Source organism: Leopardus geoffroyi, chromosome A2 (genome assembly GCF_018350155.1).
Source record: "Leopardus geoffroyi isolate Oge1 chromosome A2, O.geoffroyi_Oge1_pat1.0, whole genome shotgun sequence".
Lineage (NCBI taxonomy): Eukaryota > Metazoa > Chordata > Mammalia > Carnivora > Felidae > Leopardus > Leopardus geoffroyi.
In genome coordinates, this window is record NC_059331.1 from 77675107 (window position 1) to 77693986 (window position 18880).

An 18880-nucleotide genomic window follows, 5' to 3' on the forward strand; every position below is an offset into this window, starting at 1 on the left:
ATTTGTCATCACTGACACTGTTCCATTATAAAAAATTGCTAGATTTTGATTATGATTATCATTTTTTCTAGAGACAACAGATGTTATAATACAAATGGTGATGGATTCTTTTTAAAAAAATAGACACAAGTATCAATCATAATGTTCTGAGTTGGTTCGATGTAGAGCATAAACCCATTATCCTTCCAATGAGGCATTGGCTTTACCCAAAGTTTTATAAATATTAAATGATGAGCATTTGTTGAGAAAGTATTGTTCATGGTGGAATTCTCTCAAAATGGGTTGTGTTAATTTAAATTTTTTTTAAAGCTTTGCTGATTATGTACCATTCAGAATTTGCAAAGGCATCATCTTTTCATCGTTCACCACGGTAGCTCAGTCTTGGCCAACCCTGGCATTGATAATAAGGAGAAGCCAAGAGGAAGATAAAGTTTCTACATTTAGAATTAGTATTTTAATGAAAGTAATAACTTGGCAATCAGTATTACAATTACGCATATATACTAAGTGATATTTTATGATTGGAACATCTCTGAAATTATTATTGTCTGTATCAGTATGGTTCTGATTCTCATTAGAAAGAATAAAATGATGAAGAGTAGCAGTGTTTACAGGCCATTGAAATTAACTTAAAACTAATCTCTTAAAAGGTCTTGGGGGTTGAATTGCAGAGACCAGATGAAATTCATTGTCATCTGGAAATTCTTTGTATTTTGAGGGACTAGAGGGAATGTGGAGTGACTGCTAATGGATACAGATTTCTCTTTGTGGTGATGAAAGTCTCCTGGAATTAAACAGTGGTTGTTGCACAACCTCATCAATATGCAGAAAAGCCTCTGAGTTGTGGACTTTAAAAGGCTGGATTTTTATGGTTTGTGAATTACGTATCAATTTAAAAAGTATATTCTGGAACCTGGGGACAGTTATACTAGTACCTCTTCTTTTTCTAAATTGAAGTCTAAGTTACATACAATCAACTGCACGCATTGAAAATGTGCAATTTGGTAAGTTTTGACAGGAAACATCACCAGGATCAAGGTAATGAACATAACTATCACTGTCAAAAGTTTCCTCATGCCCCTTGGCAGTTGTTCCTCAGGCATTTATTGAACTTCTTTCTGTCACTATAGATTACTTGGCACTTCAGAGAATTTTATATAAATGAAATCATAGCTTGTGTTTTTGTGGCTTCTTTTAGTGAGCTTAACTTTGAGATTTATGTATGTTGTTGTATATATCAATAGCTCATTCCTTTTTATTTCTGAGTAAAATTACATCGTATAGCTATCCCACAGTTGGTTTATCCATTCACCTGGTGATGGGAAATTTGGGTTGTTTCTAGTTTTTGGCTATTAGAAATCAAGCTGCCATAAACATTCATATATAGAAATCTTTGTATGGACATATTGCTTTCAGTTCTCTTTGATAAATACGTAGGAGCGGAATGGCTAGATCATATGGTAGACGTGTGTTTAACTGTTTAAGAAATTTTTCAAAGTAGCTGTAAAATTTTACATTCCTACAAGTAGTGTGTGAAAATTCTGCTTCCTCCACATGCCAACACTTGTTACAGTAAGTCTTGTTATTTTTAGCCATTCTGATTGGTATGTAGTGGTACCTTGTTTTGAGTTTACAAAAAGTTTGCTAGAACTATTAAAGGAGTTTAGCAAGATCTCAGGATACAAGATTATTATAAAAATTAGTTTTATTTCCATATAATTTACTGTTAACAAGCAATTAGAAATTGAAATTCAAAAAATGGCACTTATAATAGCATCAAAAGTATGAAACACTTAGGTTGAATTTGACAAAAGATTCCTATGACCTATATAGACTGAGAACTAGAAAATGTTGTGAACATTAAAAGAAGACCTAAATTAATAAAGTAACCCTGTCCGTGCAATGAAAGACTTAATACTGTTTATTAAGATGTCCATTTTCCCTAAATTGATCTACATGAATCCAGTATGATTATCATCTGAATTCCAGCAAGCTTTTATTTAGAAATTGACAAGCTGATTTTAAAAATCATATGGAAATGCAAAGGATCCAGATAGACAACGTTTTTAAAAGACGACAAAGTTGGAGAATAAATGCTACCTGATTTGAATACTTCTTACAAAAATTTATAGTAAACAAGACAAAACAATAGACAAATAGATCAGTGGAACAAAATAGTTGAGCCAGAAATAGACCCAAACTCCTATGAACAACAGAAGAGGTAATCTTTTCAATAGATGGTGTTGGCACGATTGGATATCCGTATGCAAAACAGTGAACTTGTATTCCTACCTCACTTCATATAAAACAAATTAACTGAAGATGGATCACAGCCCTAAATGTAAAACGTAAAGCTATAGGAAATTTAGAAGGAAACACAAGAGAACATTTTTGTGACTTTGAATTAGAAAATGATTTCTTAGATAAATCACTCAAAGCACAATTCACACACACAAAAACTGATAAATTAGATTTTATCAAAATTTACAACTTTTGTTCTTTGAAGGATACTGTTTGAAAAATGGAAAGGCAAGCCATTGACAAGGAGAAAATACATGCAAAATATGTACTTGATCAAGGACTCATGTCCAGAATATATAGCAAACTCTTGAACGATGGTAGGAACACAGACAATGTGATTAAAAAATAGGCAAAAGATTTGTACAGACACTTCACCAAAAAAGATACGTGGATGGCAGCTAGGTGTATAAGGTTCTCAATATCATTAGGCATTAGGGAAATTAAAATTATGTTAGTGTCTTGCTGACAGAGAATAAGCAGAATGATTTTAGTGCAGATATACTTGTAACTTTTCATGCAGACTATTATCTAATGGTTTTAAAAACTACTTAATATAGGTTTCAGGATTAAATTGTATCATATTGAATTATGGCTTCTCTTCAAGAAGAGTCTTTGGACTAGATGCAGATTTAGATGGGCCTTACTACAAATTCGTAACATTTTTTGGAACATGAGTGAAATAAGATACTTAAAAGCATATTTTTGATACTGTTACCAATTTTTTTTTAAATTGTTGTTAGCCCATCAAAGCAGGGTCTCTACATAATTCATAAGCTTGATACCTTTTCAGAATTTAAAAAAAGTGTTTTTTTGAGAGAGTGAGCTAGCAGGGGAGAGACAGAGAGGGAGAGAGAGAATCCCAAGCAGGCTCTGCACTGCCAGCACAGAGCCTGATGTGGAGCTTGATCCCATTATCTTGAGATCATGACCTGAGCTGAAGTCGTAGGCCTAACTGACTGAGCCACCCAAGCAGCCCTTTTCAGAATTTTTTGAGCAGTTTGGGAAGCTATCATTGTGAGGCAGAGGAAGGCACCTTTTTAAAAATTAGTGTTTGAAATCACTTAAGTTTAGAACTATTGAAAAGGTTCTTGTAATATCAGTACAGTGAGATCAGGTTGAATAACAGGTTTCCTTATTCTGTGGAATGCATTTGTGCTTTTTCAATGTTGAATTGAAGCTATAGCGGTGAAACCGGAAAGTGCTCAACATTAGCACTTTCTAGTTTCTCCTTGGGAATATTAATGAGGTCGTCTACCCATGATATAGACATCTTGACCTATCAATTATAAGGTCATTGGTGAGGAATCTAGTGTACTCTTCCCTTTAGTGTTATCAAATGTTAAAATTCTGCTGAATACTATTGGATTAGAATATTTAAATGTAGAGAGAACATGGAAGATGTAATCTATATTTTGAATTTAGGTAAATGGTTCTTTTCTTGTATACTAGTTTACTTGGACTTGTTGAGAAAGTTTGAACCTAGTTCCTCTCTACTTGTGTTTTCATTTTGATTCCTTACATTTTATTTCTCCTTATTTGTATTCGATCCTTGCTTTTGAAAGTTAAAAAAAAAAATGAACCTCTTTATTATCTTAAGATTTACTGCACGTTTTTGAGAGTCATGACTACCAAGAGCCAATATTTACCTTGTGAAGTTACCACCATTCAGGGTTTATTTCTTTCTCACTTTTTCTGGCTTAGAAACTTTATTTTGCCAACAGTGAGAGTTGAATTAATGATTGTTATGGATATTTTATTATCTGACTTGTTTTAAAGAAGGTATTAATTTGACTTACAAAAATACATAAGAAGAACAAACAACAGATCAGAAACAATAAAAAGGGATGGTCCTTAGGGGTTCCTATAATAGCCCAGTTTTTGTGGGTCTTCGTTTGAGGCAGAGACGATTCATGATTTCTCCTGCTCCTCCTCCCATCGATAGGCATTCTTTTCACGGCTTTTGGGAAGAAATGGAACATGGGATTCATACACGGGTAGGGGTGATTGGAGCTCTCACAAACTGTAAAGACAACTTGTCTTTTTAAAATGTTCTTGATTCTGCAAATCCCAATTAAAGCTCATCTTTCCCTTCAAAGTAACCAAGTTCACAATACACTGGTTTATAATCCAGAACACTCTTCATTAATTAACAATGAGATATGTGCTATTCTTTGGGCTGAACACATATAATTTTCTTCCTGGACAGATTAAATGGAAAAATAAATTTGTAATCACAAACTTGTTGGTAGAATTGGAGTTAGGTCAAGGGAAGCTGGTTGTATGGTTAAGATATTAAGATATTTATCACAAAGTGTGATAAGCCTGATGCTTATTACATCTTCACATTAATAATGTGCTTTACTTTACCTGGAGTGCTGAATAAGTCTTGGGTCATGGGGAACCCTCTCTTTGGTCACTGCCAATCTCTTGACTCTTGTTTTTATTTCTTCTTTTATGCTTCAGGTTGTTGACTTTCCCTATTTATTTTATACAGTTTTATCCAAGTAGGACACCATAAAATTGATTAGGTTTTTGTTTCCAATTAAAACTCTGTCTCAATGCTGAGTACAGTTATATTCCAGATAAGAATTGGGAGTTTGAGTGTTGCCTAAAATTCAGTCATGCATTTGGTCTCTTGAATTTTAGAATGATTTTGTACTAATCCCACTTACTAAAATGACCTTGTTAGTATTTAGATACTTCAGATTTATAGGTTAATATAAACTTTGTATCTTTTTATAGTATCAATGCTCTCTAAACAGAAATATAATGTCTCCTCATTTGTTCCAGTCTATATTTTCAAAGTTTTTTAGTTTTAAAAATGATATATGTACACCCTATATATTGTGTCTTATGATAACTCTTTCTAGGTAGTTATATTTTTTTTACTACCTAATTGTTTTTTACTTATCCTACATAAAGGGATTGAAGGGGAAAAAATTTACATAAAAAAGTAAGCAGGGGCTCCTGGGTGGCTCATTCAGTTCAGTGTCCAACTCTTGATTTCGGCTTAGGTCATGATCTCGTGGTTCGTGAGTTCAAGCCCTGTGTCAGGCTCTGCGCTGCCAATGAGGAGCCTGATTGGGATTCTCTTTCTCTCCCTCTCTCTCTGTCCCTTCCCTACTCTCTGTCTCTGTCTCTCTCAAAAAACAAACGAAAAAACCAGACTAGAATTTCATGGATCCTCTCTAGTCTTTTTTGTGAAATCATGGCTTATAATTTATTTATTTATCAATTAGGTTTCAATACACATAAACCCTGTAGCTTGTTAGGAACCTGGTAAAAAAAAATGAGTAAATATAGTTTTTCTGTTTGGGAAGTTTAATTTATGCACTTATATGAAACTAAGCATAAAACATGATGATTATGATGATGATGATATTGTTATTGTTATCATCATCCATGGAAGAAACCAGTCTTTTCTCTTTACAGCCTTCTCATTTTGGCTCATCTGCATCTTCCATGAAATAATAAGATAAAAGCTCCAGTTAATCTCTCAATATAAGACATAGATAAATTCATTAATTCATTAAGCCAGTATTTATTGAATGCCTACTGAGTGTACCATGTGTTATTCTTGATATTAAACATACATCAATGAACAAAACATAAACTCCTCTGCCTTTTATAAGAATTTATATTTTAGTGGTTCCTAAGGTCCCACACTTGTTATATCTGTAAAAATCTGATTCCAAAGCCTTACTCATTAGTGTTCTACTCCTTTCCTCAAACTCTATAGCAGCATTTAATTACTTTACGAAAGGCATTGCTGCCATTGGTAGGTCTCTCAGGGTCCTTTAAAAAGAAAAAAAAAGGATACAACGTATTTAAGATACACCGTGTTTAGGGCGTCTGGGTGGCTCAGTGGGTTGAGTGTCCAACTCTTGATTATGGCTCAAGTCATGATTCCAAGGTTGTGGGATCTGGTCCTGCTTAGGGCTCCATGCCCTGAGTGTGGAGCCTGTGTAAGATTCTGTCTTCCTCCCTCTGCTCCTCTCTGTTGCACGCTCACTCTCTCAATCTCTAAAAGATAATAAATAAAAAATAAATAAATAAATAAATAAATAAATGCCGTGTTTATATAATGAATGTATTTTATGTTGTGATTGTTGGTTAACTCATGTTAGTGACATCTGTATTAAAGCTTTATTGAGTTATCTTTTAAAGATTTTTAAAAAAGTATAAGAAAGCATTAAGTTGTAATTAAACAGTTGGATATGGTAGAAATTAATTTTTATTGCTTATGGTCTGTTTTCTGAGTTTTATAATTTTGTGGCTAAGCTGTGATACATTAATACCACATTGTGTGGTACATTAATACTACACAAGCTGTGAAACATTAATACCAAAAAAATTTTTTTTTAATGTTTATTTTTGAGACAGAGAGAGACAGAGCATGAGTTGGGCAGGGGCAGAGAGAGAGGGAGACACAGAATCCAAAGTAGGCTCCAGGCTCCAAGCTGTCAGCACAGAGCCCGACATGGGGTTCGAACCCTCAGGCTGTGAGGTGATCTGAGCCAAAGTCAGATGCCCAACTGACTGAGCTGCCCAGGCGCCCCCGTTTTGTGAAATATTTAATGTAGAAGGAAAAGATTATAGAAGTTTGTTTCATCCAGTACTGTTTTTATTGTAACTGTGATATTTTCCCAATCTAGTAAGACTGTACTTACAGGTACATGTTTCTGATTTATGCACAGGTGAGACAAGTATGATTTATATAACCTTTGCCACATAATAGGTGACCAATAAATACTGAACTGGTGAATGTTTCTTGAGGTATCTACAAGATGATGTAGTTGGTGACAACTTTGGAAAATTTTATTATTTCAAGCTTATTAAAATTATCTTCTGGTAGGAAAATTTGTACATCTGCCATATAACTTAACTATTAAATTAGGTCTCAGGTGACTCCTTAAATGCATTTCATACATGTATAGGTTTTTTGTGACAGCTTCAACATGGAGAATTCAGTATACATTTTTCACCTTACATTGTAATCACCTGTGATGATAAACATTTTCAGAAGTTACATTTAGATGGTCTCTAAATTACTTACATACGTGACTGGCTGGATTCAGCTACCACCTGGTCGGGGTGATGCTGTGCTCAAATCCAAATGTTCAGAATAATGGACTTCTGCTTAGGTATGGGTTTGCCTGTTGAAGAGATAAGCATCTTAAAATTATACATAATCCCTCTTTTTGTTAACTAATGGAATTTAATGTTACCAAAGTTTATATTTGACAGATGATACCACATAGCATCTATGATCCTATTTTATTGGTTTTATCTTTTATCACACAGTATCAAGGAAGTTGGATTATATACAGACAAAATAAGCAACTTACTTTTTGTAAACTTCAGAGTATTTTCATACATTTCAAAGTTACAGTAGCATTTCTAGGTGTATGTTTTATTCTATATGGTCAGTTAATGCTTATGGAAGCTCTGTGTATTATACCTTACTATTTGTCATCTCTTGCTGTAACATTTATGAGCGTTTGAGAATGATTTATTTAGTGTAAGATTGCTCAGACTGGTAATGTGTCAAATTTTTTAATTTCTTGGTTCTAAGGTTTTTTGTTTTTTGTTTTTTTTTCCATTTGGATGCTTAGCCCAATAGTTCTCAGCCTCTTTTCTGTTCCAGTATTTATATCGTTAATAATTTTGTTTTAAAAATCAAAATAGATTTTAAATGAATATGAATAGTGCCTCAGAAATACAAGTTTATTATTTTATTAACTTTTTTTTACTGATTATTTTATTGACTGTTTCTTAAAAGTGGTATTAGCCTACTTCCTAGTGAATTGTATTAGAGCCTTCAAGTCTGATATTTGATGGGAAGATTAGGTGGGATGTTCTTCTTTTTATCACTATTGTATTTCATTACTTTATCTAGAAAAAATCCTAGAGCTGTATGAAACATCTTTTTATCAGTGTTTGGTTTGGTAAATTAAAATTATCTATAGGCTAAGTTAAAAGGGTTTGATGTAAATTTCATTGTAGGTATACTTACAGAGTTTTGCATTTTAATACTATGTAAACAACAGGGCAGGGAGGCAGGAATGATACTCTGAGAGACCTGTTCAGTAAAACAGGATGCAGTTTCATTCATTTGTTATAGTTTCTGTGTTACAGACTCAAAATCTGTTGCAGTGAATCAGAAATAGGTTTTCTACCATATCTAAATGGAAGATAATGCTGATAATACAGTTTTATTATCACAAGTAGGAGTATGTTCAGTGGTCAGTGGTGATCTGCATTTACATATTAATACTTAAAATTAATGTATCAATATATTAAAATATATTTTAATATTTTACAATTTTAAATTTTACAATTTATTAATATTTAATAAATACATTTTAAAAATGTATCAATATATTAAAATAATTCCACTTTGGGAAAAAATCCTGATATCGTTCTATCTGGCAAACCATTCTCTAAAATCCAGTTTGTTTATTCCATATAATAACTCACAATGGCAAAGTTAGTTAGCTAGGGATATATCTTATGGCTAATTTATTCTGGTAGGTACAATGACATGATCCTCAGAATGAGGTTGTACATAGAGATTCATGAAGTTTTTCTATAGCACTTAGAGGGATTGGTAACATCTGTTTTGAAAAATCTCCATGTCTAAATTATATGGTCTTACGTGTCTGGAGATCCGGTTTTTTAACTTCTCAGGTTTATCCAGAGCTGCTGTTTGAGGAAAATGCTGAATTTGTCAACAACCATTCCTGAACACCTCCTTCATCTGTTTCAGGAAAGAATGATTGGATAGGATCTTTATTTTTCAAAACAGTATGCTAACTCTTACATTGTAATTTGGTTTCCAAAACATATGGATCTATACTCAGTGTAATGAGTGTCTACTCATTATTGATTGTCTTCCCAAATCCTTTCTCCCCCTCTTCTTCCTTCCTGGCAGATTCCAAGTTTTGTGTTTTCATGTTAGTAACCCTGGGTTCACGGAAGTTGGTCATGGTAGTTTCATTCTTTCCTGTAATTGTTTAGACATATGGTCTCCCCTGGGCTAAGGAGATTTGAGGGAAGTGAACTGGGAAGTTCCAAACTCTTTGAAAAGGTTTTCTTTGCAAATAAATGCTGACAAAAAGAATAGGTGGTGACTAGATACTATCCCTTTATCTAAACTTTGACTTTGAGACCTACTACTTGCCTATTTGCAACAAATAAACAGACACTGATCTCTTTACCATTTATCTAGTTCTCTCATTTCACACACTTCTTTCTTTCTTTCTTTTTTTTTTTTTTTTAACTTTCCTGGATTTTAATACACTTTATATTGGTATGGTTTTTATAACCTGTATGTTCATCATATAATCTCATCAGATTATCTCCTTTTTTTCATTTCTCTTCTCTCATTATTTCTCCCTTCATGTTCTCCATTTTCCATTTTTCCCTCTTTCTAATCTTCGCAACCCCTTCCGTCCTCTTCCTCCTTTTTTTTTTTAAAGTACATTTTTGTTGTGCCTTAAGCATAATCCCTTATTTTCCAAGTGGAGCTGGACTAATGATGGATTTGAATTGAAGAATTAGAAGAACTTGGGCACCAGAGTTATTAAATTGAGAGTGGGGTGGGTATTCCTAATTTGGGAAATATCAAGAAATGGATGGATTTAAATTCATTTATAAAAAATCAACTCTTTTTATATATGATTTATATGCAATAAAATGCACCCATTTGAACTGTACACTGTGATGGGGTGTGACATGTGTATGGTACCATCACCACTGCAGTCAAGATACACAACATTTTCATCACACTGAAAAGTTGTCTGGTGCCTCTTTAAGTCAGTCTGCCCACTTCCAACACAACTTTTGGTTACTAGAGATTTCATTTTGCCCTTTCTTGAATTTCATATACTTGTAGTCATATATATACTCCTTTGATGAGTAGTATTCCACTGCATGGATATGCCACAATATGTTTATCCATTCACCTTTTGATGCGTATTTGGCTGATTTTCGTCTTCTGACTATTGTGAATAAAGTTCTTATGAACGTTTATTTTCAAGGCTCTTGGGTACATATGAGTAGAATTCCTGACTTATCAGTATTATGATTAACTTCTTAAGATTTGCTGCACTATTTTCCAGAATGGTTGTACAGTGTGCATTTTCACTAGCAGTGCATGAGAGTCCCATTTGCTTTACATCCTTCAATGGATGTCATTATGAATCATTTTAATTTTAGACAGTCTAATAGATTTGTAGTGGTATCTCTTTGTGATTTGAATTTGCATTTATGTGATTACTAATGATTTTGAGTATTTTTGTGTTTATTTCCCATTTTGTTTACCTTAATGTTAGAATTTTTAATGTTTTATTTATTTTTGAGAGAGAGAGTGCATGTGTGCAAGTGGGGGAGGGACAGAGAGAGGGAGACAGAGGATCCAAAGTGGGCTCTGTGCGGACAGCAGCAAGCCCGATGTGGCACTTGAACTTGTGAACCATGAGATCATGACCTGAGATGAAGTCTGATGCTCCACCAACTGAGCCACCCAGGTGCCCCTACCTTATCTTTGAAGTGTCTGTCTAGATCTCTTGCCCTTGTTTTATTTGTATTTTTTTCTTTTTCAAATTTTTATTTAAATTCTAGCTAATACATAGTGCAATATTGATTTCAGGAGTAGAATTCAGTGATTCATCACTTAACATTCAACGCGCAGTGCTCATCATAACAAGTGCCTCCTGAATACCCATCACCCACCCACCTCCCTTCATCAACCCTCAGTTCTCTAAGAGTCTCTCATGGTTTGTTTCCCTTTCTTCCCTGCCCCCCATATGTTCATCTGTTTTGTTTCTTGAATTCTACATGAGTAAAATCATGTGGTATTTGTCTTTCTCTGACTGTCTTATTTCACTTAGCATAATACACTCTAGCTCCATCCTTGTCATTGCAAATGGCAAGATTTCATTCTTTTTGATGGCTGAGTAATATTCTATTGTATATATTTACACCACATCTTCTTTATTTATTTGTCAGTTGATGGACATTTGTTACCTTTGTTTTAGAGTGGGTATCTGTTGTCTTAATGAGTTGTAAGAAGTCTTTATATATTTTGGGTACAAGTCTTATGTCAGATATATACATACATATATATATGTGTGTGTGTGTGTGTACACACACACACACACACACATAATGTGTGTTTTCTTCCAATATATGGTTTGCTTTAAATATTCTTAAATTCCTGGTGGTATTTTAGCAGAAAATTTTAATCTTGATGAAGCCCAGTGTATCTTGTTTTGTAGTTTGTACTTTTTGGAGCCCTATCTAAGACGGTCTTTTCTTATCCTATGATGGCAAAGAGTTTTGCCTACATTTTCTTCTGGAAGTTTTATAGTTTTAGTTTTTGCATTAATGTCTGTGATCCATGTCAAGATAATTTTGATATGATTTAAGAAAAACGTTGAAGCTCATTTTTTCCCCTAAAGATAAATAGCTGTTCCAGTACCATTTATTGAAAAGACCTTCCTGTTTCTACTAAATTACTTTGGGCTTGTGTAGAAGATCAGTTGACCCCATATATGTAGGTGCATTTTAGATTCTATTCTGTTCCATCCATCTTTGTGTATTTCTTTATGCCACATATATTTATATTTTGATTACTATAGCTATTTTTGAATTTGTACTTTAAGTGTATTTCATATAAAGGAATATTGTTGGGTCTTGGTTTTTTGAAATCTCATAATTCCAGTCTCCTTTTGTTTGGAGTGTTTAGTTCATTTATATTTTCATTAATTGTTGATATGGTTGGATTAAGTTTGCCATATTGCTAATGTATTCCATTTTCATCTTTCTTTTGTTCCTGTTTTTCTTTCATGCTTTTTGTCCTTTTTAAAAAAGCCATTCTCACGTGTACAATTTAGAGTTAAGTACATTCACAGTGTTACCTTCAGCACTATTTCTAGAGCCTTTTCATCATCTTAAAAACTCTACAGTCATCAAAGCAATAACTCCCCACTTTCCTTTTCCTCTGCTCCTTAGTAACCTCTTTTCTATTTTCTGTCTCTATGAGTCTACATAGTCTAGATAGTTCATATAGATGGAACCATACAATATTTGTCCTTTGGAGTCTGGCTTACTTGATGTAACACAATGTTTTCAAGGGTCATCTATGTTCTAGCACATATCAGAGCTTCATTTCATCTTTATGGTTGAATAATGTTGCGTTTTATGTATTTTCCATGTTTTGTTTATTCATCTGTTGATGGATACTTGGGTTGTTTCCACCTTTGTGGAAATAATGTTGTAAATAATGCTGCTGTGAACATTGGTATACCAGTGTCTATTTGAGTCCCTGTTTGTGGTTTTTTTTGGGTATATACCTAGGTGTTGAATTGCTGGGTCATATGCTAATTCTCTGTTTAACATTTTGAGGATCTGTCAACTATATTCTACAATGGCTGTCCACTTTCCATTCTCACCAACAGTGTACTAGGGTTACAATTTCTTCACATACTTATCAGCACCTATTATTTTCTTTTTCTTTCTTTATTTTTTGGAAACAGTAAAGATCATTTACTTCAGTCACATGTCTGCAATCTGGGCAAGGCTGGGAGGGGGACTTGGGGAGGTCTTATCTCTGCTGCAGGAACATCAGCGGGGGTAGCTTGGATGGGGCAGGAAGATGTGCTTCTTCAGATGGCTCACTCACAAGGCTGATGCTGGTGGCCAGCTGTGAATTTAGCCAGGGCTGAGGCCCAGTAACCTAGGGTCCTCTCCACAAGGACCTCACCATCTGGCCTGTGCAGGTATCACAAGGAAAAGAGTGGGGCCAAAAGTTGCCTCTCAGGACCTAACCTCGGAAATCATGTAACACTTATTATTACTTCCTTTCTTTGTTCCTCCCTCCTTTCCTCCCTCCCCTTTTCTCTTTCCCTCCCTCCCTTCCTTCCTTCCTTCCTTCCTTCCTTCCTTCCTTCCTTCCTTCCTTCCTTCCTTTCTTTCTTAAATAACTGTTACCCTAGTGGGTGTGAAGTAGTATCTCATGGTTTTGATTTGTATTTCTCTAATGACTAATGATGTTGAGCAGGTTTTTATGTGCTTATTGGCCATTTGTATATCATATTCGGAAAAATGTCTTTTCAAGTCTTTGCCCAGTTTTTAGATTTGGTGGTTTTTTTCTTTGTGTGTTCTTGAGTTCTAAATATATTTTGGAAACTAGTCTTTTATTAGATAGTTGGTTAACAAATATTTTGTCCCATTCTATGGGATGTCTTTCCACTCTGTTGATAGTATCATTTGATGCAGAGGGTTTTGTTTTGATGAAGTCCAACTTATCTTTTTTTCTTTTGTTCCCTGTGCTTTTGATGTAATACTTAAGAAACTGTTGCTGTGGTATGATACCACTTACACGTGGAATCTAAAAAACAAAACCAACAAACAAAAACAAGAAGAGAAACTGAACAAACAAGTAGTTACCAGAGGGAGAAGGATGAAGGGATAGGCAAAATAAGTGAAGAGGATTAAGAGGTACAAAATTCCAGTTAAAAAATAAATAATTCACAGGGATGAAAAGTACAGCATGGGAATATAGTCAACAATATTATAATAACTATAGTTGTGATAAGCATTCTGTAACATATACGATTGTCAAATTACTACATGAAACTAATGTAATGTTATATGTCAATTATACTTGAATTAAAAAGAAGAATCATTGCCAAATCTAGGACATGATTTCACCCTAAAAATTCTGAGTTTAATGTTTAGATTCTTCAGTTTAGATCTTTGATCCATTTTGAGTTAATTTTTATATGTTTTGCAAGGTAGGATCTAGTTTCATGCTTTTGTATGTGATGTTCAGTTTTCCTGCACCCCTTGTCCAAAAGACTCTACTTTCTCCTTTGGATGGACTTGGCATCCTTGTTGAAATTTAATCAGCCACTTATGGAAAGGTTTATTTCTGGGCCGTCTTTTCTATTCCACTGGTGTATATGTCTGTCATTTTGCTAATACCATATTATTTTGATTACTTTAGCCTTGTAGAAAGTTTTGAATGAGAAGATTGAATTCGCTTTGTTATTTTTGAAAATTGTTTTGGTTATTCACGATCCCTTGAAATTCTGTGTGAATTTTAGGACTGTTTTTTCTATTTCTGTAAAAAGGTACTATTGGGATTTTGATGGGGATGACATTAGATCTTTAGATTACTTTGGGTAGTGTTGTCATATTAAAACACTAAGTTTTCTGATTTATGAAGACAAAACTCTTTCCATTTATTTAGGCTTTTAATTTCTGTTGGAAATCTTTTGTAGTTTTCTGTGTATGAAGCTTTTAACCTCCTTAATTAAATTTGTTCCTGAATATTTTATTCATTTTGATACAATATAAATGGAATTATTTTCTAATTTTCTTCTTGAATTGTTCATTGCTAGTATATAGAAATACAGCTGCTTTTTGTGTGCTGATTTTGTGTCATGCAACCTTACTGAGTTCATTTTTTAGCTCTCTGCATGTGTCTTCTTCAGGATTTTCTGTATAAAAGAACAGAAATGATATTACATCTTCCTTTCCAGTTTGAATTCCTTTTATTTCTTTTTCTTGTCTAATTGCACAGGCCAGAACTTCCTGTACAATGTTGACTAGAAGTGGAGGAAAGCAGGCATTTTTTTTTTTTTTTCTGGATCTTAGGGAAAAATGGTCAGTCTTTCATCATTGAGTATGATGTTGGCTGTGGGTTTTCTTTTTTTAAAAAAAAATTTTTTTTAACGTTTATTGTTTTTGAGACAGAGAGAGACAGAGCATGAACGGGGGAGGGTCACAGAGAGAGGGAGACACAGAATCTGAAACAGGCTCCAGGCTCTGAGCTGTCAGCACAGAGCCCGACGCGGGGCTCGAACCCACGGACCGTGAGATCACGACCTGAGCCGAAGTCGGACGCTTAACCGACTGAGCCACCCAGGTGCCCCGGCTGTGGGTTTTTCTTATGTGGCCTTTAATATGCTAAGGATTTTTTTTTGAATTTCTTCTTAATTAAGTGTTTTTATCACAAAAAGATGTTGAATTTTGTCAAATACTTTTTTATGCAAACTGAGATGATGATGTGATTTCTTTCCTCCATTATGTTAATATAGTGTATTATATTAATTTATTTTTGATTTTTTAATTTTTAAATTTTTACTTATAAATTTATTATTTTAAATGTTTATTTTTAAATTTAAATTTAATTTATATTTTAGTTAACATGATGTGCAGTATTGGTTTCAGGAATAGAATTCATTGATTCATCACTTACGTACAACACTCAGCACTCATCACAACCAGTACCCTCATTAGTACCCATGAACCATCCACCTCATCTTCCACCCACCTTCCTCTGTTAACCCATAGTTTGTTCTCTGTCATTAAGTGTCTCTTGTGGTTTGTTTCACTGTCTTTCTTTTACCACCCACCCCCTCGCCGCCTTCCCTTATGATTATCTGTTTTGTTTCTTGAATTCCACATATGAATGAAATCACATGATATTTGTCTTTCTCTGATTGACTTATTTCGCCTAGCGTAATACATTCTAGCTCCATCCACATCCTTGCAAGTGGCAAGATTTCATTCTTTTTAATGGCTAATATTCCATTGTACATGTATACCATATCTTCTTTATACATTCATCATTTGAGGGACATTTGGGCTCTCTCAATAGTTTGGCTATTGTTGATAATGCTGCTATAAACATTAGGGTGCATGTACGCCTTTGAATCTGTATTTTTGTATCCTTTGGGTAAATAATAGTGCAATTTCTGGATCTTAGGGTAGTTCTGTTTTTACTTTCTTGAGGAATCTCTATACTATTCTCCAGAGTGGCTGCACCAGATGGCATTCCCACGAGTAGTACAAGAGGGTTCCCTTTTCTTAGCATCCTTGCCAACACCTATCGTTTCATGTGTAGTTAATTTTAGTCATTCTAATAGGTGTGAGGTGGTATCTCATCATGCTTTTGATTTGTATTTCCCTGAGGATGAGTGATATTGAGCATCTTTTCACGTGTCCGTTAGCCATCTGGATGTCTTCTTCGGAAAAGTGTCTATTCATGCCTTCTTCCCATATGTATATTTTTTAAGTGTTTATTTTTGAGAGAGAGAGCATGCGTGCATGCCAGTGGGGAAGGGGCAAAGAGACAGGGATACAGAGAATCCAAAGCAGGCTTCAGGCTCAGAGCTGTGAGTGCAGAGCCCAACATGGGGCTCAAATCCACGAACTGAACCGTGAGATTATGATCTGAGTCAAAGTCAGACACTTAACCAGCTGAGCCACCCAGGTGCCCCATTTCTTCCCATTTCTTAACTGGATTATTTGTATTTTGAGTGTTGAGTTTGATTTAAAGATTTTAGTTTCGTTGATTGTTTCCCTTGGCTGTGCAGAAGCTTTTTATCTTGATGAAGTCCCAAGAGTTCATGTTGCTTTTGTTTCCCGTGCCTTTGGCGACATGTCTGGTAAGAAGTTGCCTTGGCCAAGATCAAAGAGGTTCCTGCCTGTGTTCTCCTCTAGGATTTTGATGGTTTCCTGTTTAACATTCAGGTCTTTCATCCATTTTGAATTTATTTTGTGTATGGTGTGGAAAGTGGTCCAGTTTTATTCTCCTGCATGTCGCCATCCAGTTATCCCAGCACTATTTGTTGAAGAGACTTGTCTTTTTTTCCATTGGATATTCTTTCCTGCTTTTTTGAAGATGAGTTAACCATATAGCTGTGGGTACATTTCTGGGTTTTCTCTTCTGTTCCATTGTTCTGTGTGTCTGTTTTTGTGCCATTACCAGACTGTCTTGATGACTAGAACTTTGTAATATAAGCTTGAATTCTGGAATTGTGGTGCTTTCAGTTTTTTATTTTTCAGGATTGCTTTGGCTATTCATGGTCTTTTGTGGTTCTCCACTAATTTTAGGATTGTTTGTTGTTGCTCTGTGAAAAATGCTGGTGGTGTTTTGGTAGGGATTGCATTAAATGTGTAGATTGCTTTGGGTAATATAGACATTTTAAAATAATGTTTGTTCTTCTGATCCATGAGCATGGAATGTTTTCCATTTCTTTGTATCCACTTGATTTTCTTTTATAAGTGTTCTATAGTTTTCAGAGTATAGATCTTTACCTCTTTAGTTAGCTTCATTCCTAGGTATCTTACTGTTTTCGGTGTAGTTGCAAGTGGGATTGATTCCTTGATCTCTTTTTCTGAGACTTCATTAGTGTATAGAAATGCAACAGATTACTGCATGTTAATTTAAAAAATTTTTTTTCATGTTTATTTATTTTTGAGAGACAGAGAGAAAAAGTGTGAGCAGGGAGGGGAAGAGAGAACGGGAGACACAGAATCCAAGGCAGGCTCCAGGCTCTGAGCTGTCAGCACAGAGCCTGATGTGGGGCTCGAACCCACGAATTGCAAGACCATGACCTGAAACAAAGTCACGTGCTTAACTGACTGAGCCACCCCGGAGCCTCTGCATGTTGATTTTATATCCAATGACTTTGCTGAATTCATGTATTAATTCTAGCAATTTTTTGGTGGAGTCTATCGGGTTTTCTACATAGAGAATCATGTCGTCTGCAAATAGTGAAAGTTTGACTTCTTCCTTGCCAAATTGGATGCCTTTTATTTGTTGTCTGATTGCTGAGGCTAAGACTTCCAGTACTACGTTAAATAGTAATGGTGAGAGTGGACATCCTTGTCTTGTTCCTGAACATAGGGGAAAGGCTCTCAGTTTTTCCCCATTGAGGATGGTATTAGCTGTGGGTCTTTCATATATGACCTTTATGATGTTGAGGTATGTTCTGTTTACCCCTACCTTGTTGAAGGTTTTTATCAAGACTGATTGCTGTATTTTGTCAAATATTGATTGATTTTTGTATGTTGAACTATCTTTGCATTACAAAGTTAAATCCCACTAGTCATAGTATATAATCCTTTTAATATGCTGCTGAATCTGGTTTGCTAGTACATTGTTGAAGATTTTTTGCATGTATGTTTATAAGGGATGTCGGCCTATAGTTTTCTTGTACTGTCTTTGTCTGGCTTTGGTATCAGGGTAATGCTAACATATAGAATGAGTTAGGCAGTGTTCCTTCTTCCTCAGTGTTTTGGAAGAGTTTGAGAAGTTTTGGTATTCTTTAATAGTTGCTAGAATTCACCACTGAAGCCATTTCATCCTGGGCTTTTCTTTATTGTAATTTACTACTTTATTTTGTGTTAATCAAATACTTGGCTGTATTCCATTTTATTTTGTCTGTGGATGTGTTACATTATTTTTGTAGGACTTCCACTAGGGATTACAACATGCCTCTTGAACTAAGCACAGTCTACCATGCGTTAAATTATTTCGGGTGAAATATTAGCTTCTTTGAAGTCACTGCTAAATCCCACATATGAGCTCACTCATTGAGTCCACTTTTATTGACTGCCTTCTTTTCTCCCATGAGTATGGGTCATACACTCATTTCTTTGCATGTGAACTAATTCTTGAAAAAGTGGATGTTGTGGATAATACATTATAGTCATTCTAGATTTTGTTATGTTCTTTGAGGTTTGCTTTTTTGTTGTTGTTTTAGCTGGCAGATAACTT

The 18880-nt window shown here is 34.7% G+C and overlaps 1 protein-coding gene across 2 annotated transcripts in view; it reads left to right on the top strand.

The window, feature by feature from the left end:
* The window catches only part of COG5 (component of oligomeric golgi complex 5), a 320495-nt gene that overhangs the window by 38330 nt on the left and 263285 nt on the right, over positions 1 to 18880 (top strand). The gene's annotated exons all lie outside the window — the stretch shown is intronic.